This window comes from Ixodes scapularis, unplaced genomic scaffold, assembly GCF_016920785.2.
Source record: "Ixodes scapularis isolate PalLabHiFi unplaced genomic scaffold, ASM1692078v2 ptg000325l_1___fragment_3__unscaffolded, whole genome shotgun sequence".
Taxonomy (NCBI): domain Eukaryota; kingdom Metazoa; phylum Arthropoda; class Arachnida; order Ixodida; family Ixodidae; genus Ixodes; species Ixodes scapularis.
The window spans coordinates 194,214-199,462 of NW_024609971.1; positions in this window are offsets into that span (position 1 = coordinate 194,214).

Consider the following 5,249-nt stretch of genomic DNA (forward strand, 5'->3'; position numbering starts at 1 on the left):
CTTCGTCCGCTTCGTCGCCAATTTTTGTAGCTTATGCAAGCAGAGTCATAACGGCAACGTACATCTTTAATAGAGACAGGCGTTCTTCAACGACCATCGCTGGTTGCCGATGATCGAACCACAGGAGCACGGGCTCAATCGCGCACCTCAGAGTTCACGCGCCGGTCACGCCTGCCGGTCATGCAACCCCATCCTCGGGTCGGGGCGACGGACGCTTGCCCGTTTTCTTCGTCCGCTTCGTCGCCAATTTTTGTAGCTTATGCAAGCAGAGTCATAACGGCAACGTACATCTGTAATAGAGACAGGCGTTCTTCAACGACCATCGCTGGTTGCCGATGATCGAACCACAGGAGCACGGGCTCAATCGCGCACCTCAGAGTTCACGCGCCGGTCACGCCTGCCGGTCATGCAACCCCATCCTCGGGTCGGGGCGACGGACGCTTGCCCGTTTTCTTCGTCCGCTTCGTCGCCAATTTTTGTAGCTTATGCAAGCAGAGTCATAACGGCAACGTACATCTTTAATAGAGACAGGCGTTCTTCAACGACCATCGCTGGTTGCCGATGATCGAACCACAGGAGCACGGGCTCAATCGCGCACCTCAGAGTTCACGCGCCGGTCACGCCTGCCGGTCATGCAACCCCATCCTCGGGTCGGGGCGACGGACGCTTGCCCGTTTTCTTCGTCCGCTTCGTCGCCAATTTTTGTAGCTTATGCAAGCAGAGTCATAACGGCAACGTACATCTTTAATAGAGACAGGCGTTCTTCAACGACCATCGCTGGTTGCCGATGATCGAAACACAGGAGCACGGGCTCAATCGCGCACCTCAGAGTTCACGCGCCGGTCACGCCTGCCGGTCATGCAACCCCATCCTCGGGTCGGGGCGACGGACGCTTGCCCGTTTTCTTCGTCCGCTTCGTCGCCAATTTTTGTAGCTTATGCAAGCAGAGTCATAACGGCAACGTACATCTTTAATAGAGACAGGCGTTCTTCAACGACCATCGCTGGTTGCCGATGATCGAAACACAGGAGCACGGGCTCAATCGCGCACCTCAGAGTTCACGCGCCGGTCACGCCTCCCGGTCATGCAACCCCATCCTCGGGTCGGGGCGACGGACGCTTGCCCGTTTTCTTCGTCCGCTTCGTCGCCAATTTTTGTAGCTTATGCAAGCAGAGTCATAACGGCAACGTACATCTTTAATAGAGACAGGCGTTCTTCAACGACCATCGCTGGTTGCCGATGATCGAACCACAGGAGCACGGGCTCAATCGCGCACCTCAGAGTTCACGCGCCGGTCACGCCTCCCGGTCATGCAAGCCCATCCTCGGGTCGGGGCGACGGACGCTTGCCCGTTTTCTTCGTCCGCTTCGTCGCCAATTTTTGTAGCTTATGCAAGCAGAGTCATAACGGCAACGTACATCTTTAATAGAGACAGGCGTTCTTCAACGACCATCGCTGGTTGCCGATGATCGAAACACAGGAGCACGGGCTCAATCGCGCACCTCAGAGTTCACGCGCCGGTCACGCCTCCCGGTCATGCAACCCCATCCTCGGGTCGGGGCGACGGACGCTTGCCCGTTTTCTTCGTCCGCTTCGTCGCCAATTTTTGTAGCTTATGCAAGCAGAGTCATAACGGCAACGTACATCTTTAATAGAGACAGGCGTTCTTCAACGACCATCGCTGGTTGCCGATGATCGAAACACAGGAGCACGGGCTCAATCGCGCACCTCAGAGTTCACGCGCCGGTCACGCCTGCCGGTCATGCAACCCCATCCTCGGGTCGGGGCGACGGACGCTTGCCCGTTTTCTTCGTCCGCTTCGTCGCCAATTTTTGTAGCTTATGCAAGCAGAGTCATAACGGCAACGTACATCTTTAATAGAGACAGGCGTTCTTCAACGACCATCGCTGGTTGCCGATGATCGAACCACAGGAGCACGGGCTCAATCGCGCACCTCAGAGTTCACGCGCCGGTCACGCCTTCCGGTCATGCAACCCCATCCTCGGGTCGGGGCGACGGACGCTTGCCCGTTTTCTTCGTCCGCTTCGTCGCCAATTTTTGTAGCTTATGCAAGCAGAGTCATAACGGCAACGTACATCTTTAATAGAGACAGGCGTTCTTCAACGACCATCGCTGGTTGCCGATGATCGAACCACAGGAGCACGGGCTCAATCGCGCACCTCAGAGTTCACGCGCCGGTCACGCCTCCCGGTCATGCAACCCCATCCTCGGGTCGGGGCGACGGACGCTTGCCCGTTTTCTTCGTCCGCTTCGTCGCCAATTTTTGTAGCTTATGCAAGCAGAGTCATAACGGCAACGTACATCTGTAATAGAGACAGGCGTTCTTCAACGACCATCGCTGGTTGCCGATGATCGAAACACAGGAGCACGGGCTCAATCGCGCACCTCAGAGTTCACGCGCCGGTCACGCCTTCCGGTCATGCAACCCCATCCTCGGGTCGGGGCGACGGACGCTTGCCCGTTTTCTTCGTCCGCTTCGTCGCCAATTTTTGTAGCTTATGCAAGCAGAGTCATAACGGCAACGTACATCTTTAATAGAGACAGGCGTTCTTCAACGACCATCGCTGGTTGCCGATGATCGAAACACAGGAGCACGGGCTCAATCGCGCACCTCAGAGTTCACGCGCCGGTCACGCCTGCCGGTCATGCAACCCCATCCTCGGGTCGGGGCGACGGACGCTTGCCCGTTTTCTTCGTCCGCTTCGTCGCCAATTTTTGTAGCTTATGCAAGCAGAGTCATAACGGCAACGTACATCTTTAATAGAGACAGGCGTTCTTCAACGACCATCGCTGGTTGCCGATGATCGAAACACAGGAGCACGGGCTCAATCGCGCACCTCAGAGTTCACGCGCCGGTCACGCCTCCCGGTCATGCAACCCCATCCTCGGGTCGGGGCGACGGACGCTTGCCCGTTTTCTTCGTCCGCTTCGTCGCCAATTTTTGTAGCTTATGCAAGCAGAGTCATAACGGCAACGTACATCTTTAATAGAGACAGGCGTTCTTCAACGACCATCGCTGGTTGCCGATGATCGAACCACAGGAGCACGGGCTCAATCGCGCACCTCAGAGTTCACGCGCCGGTCACGCCTCCCGGTCATGCAAGCCCATCCTCGGGTCGGGGCGACGGACGCTTGCCCGTTTTCTTCGTCCGCTTCGTCGCCAATTTTTGTAGCTTATGCAAGCAGAGTCATAACGGCAACGTACATCTTTAATAGAGACAGGCGTTCTTCAACGACCATCGCTGGTTGCCGATGATCGAAACACAGGAGCACGGGCTCAATCGCGCACCTCAGAGTTCACGCGCCGGTCACGCCTCCCGGTCATGCAACCCCATCCTCGGGTCGGGGCGACGGACGCTTGCCCGTTTTCTTCGTCCGCTTCGTCGCCAATTTTTGTAGCTTATGCAAGCAGAGTCATAACGGCAACGTACATCTTTAATAGAGACAGGCGTTCTTCAACGACCATCGCTGGTTGCCGATGATCGAAACACAGGAGCACGGGCTCAATCGCGCACCTCAGAGTTCACGCGCCGGTCACGCCTGCCGGTCATGCAACCCCATCCTCGGGTCGGGGCGACGGACGCTTGCCCGTTTTCTTCGTCCGCTTCGTCGCCAATTTTTGTAGCTTATGCAAGCAGAGTCATAACGGCAACGTACATCTTTAATAGAGACAGGCGTTCTTCAACGACCATCGCTGGTTGCCGATGTTCGAACCACAGGAGCACGGGCTCAATCGCGCACCTCAGAGTTCACGCGCCGGTCACGCCTTCCGGTCATGCAACCCCATCCTCGGGTCGGGGCGACGGACGCTTGCCCGTTTTCTTCGTCCGCTTCGTCGCCAATTTTTGTAGCTTATGCAAGCAGAGTCATAACGGCAACGTACATCTTTAATAGAGACAGGCGTTCTTCAACGACCATCGCTGGTTGCCGATGATCGAACCACAGGAGCACGGGCTCAATCGCGCACCTCAGAGTTCACGCGCCGGTCACGCCTCCCGGTCATGCAACCCCATCCTCGGGTCGGGGCGACGGACGCTTGCCCGTTTTCTTCGTCCGCTTCGTCGCCAATTTTTGTAGCTTATGCAAGCAGAGTCATAACGGCAACGTACATCTGTAATAGAGACAGGCGTTCTTCAACGACCATCGCTGGTTGCCGATGATCGAAACACAGGAGCACGGGCTCAATCGCGCACCTCAGAGTTCACGCGCCGGTCACGCCTTCCGGTCATGCAACCCCATCCTCGGGTCGGGGCGACGGACGCTTGCCCGTTTTCTTCGTCCGCTTCGTCGCCAATTTTTGTAGCTTATGCAAGCAGAGTCATAACGGCAACGTACATCTGTAATAGAGACAGGCGTTCTTCAACGACCATCGCTGGTTGCCGATGATCGAAACACAGGAGCACGGGCTCAATCGCGCACCTCAGAGTTCACGCGCCGGTCACGCCTTCCGGTCATGCAACCCCATCCTCGGGTCGGGGCGACGGACGCTTGCCCGTTTTCTTCGTCCGCTTCGTCGCCAATTTTTGTAGCTTATGCAAGCAGAGTCATAACGGCAACGTACATCTGTAATAGAGACAGGCGTTCTTCAACGACCATGGCTGGTTGCCGATGATCGAACCACAGGAGCACGGGCTCAATCGCGCACCTCAGAGTTCACGCGCCGGTCACGCCTTCCGGTCATGCAACCCCATCCTCGGGTCGGGGCGACGGACGCTTGCCCGTTTTCTTCGTCCGCTTCGTCGCCAATTTTTGTAGCTTATGCAAGCAGAGTCATAACGGCAACGTACATCTGTAATAGAGACAGGCGTTCTTCAACGACCATCGCTGGTTGCCGATGATCGAACCACAGGAGCACGGGCTCAATCGCGCACCTCAGAGTTCACGCGCCGGTCACGCCTTCCGGTCATGCAACCCCATCCTCGGGTCGGGGCGACGGACGCTTGCCCGTTTTCTTCGTCCGCTTCGTCGCCAATTTTTGTAGCTTATGCAAGCAGAGTCATAACGGCAACGTACATCTTTAATAGAGACAGGCGTTCTTCAACGACCATCGCTGGTTGCCGATGATCGAACCACAGGAGCACGGGCTCAATCGCGCACCTCAGAGTTCACGCGCCGGTCACGCCTTCCGGTCATGCAACCCCATCCTCGGGTCGGGGCGACGGACGCTTGCCCGTTTTCTTCGTCCGCTTCGTCGCCAATTTTTGTAGCTTATGCAAGCAGAGTCATAA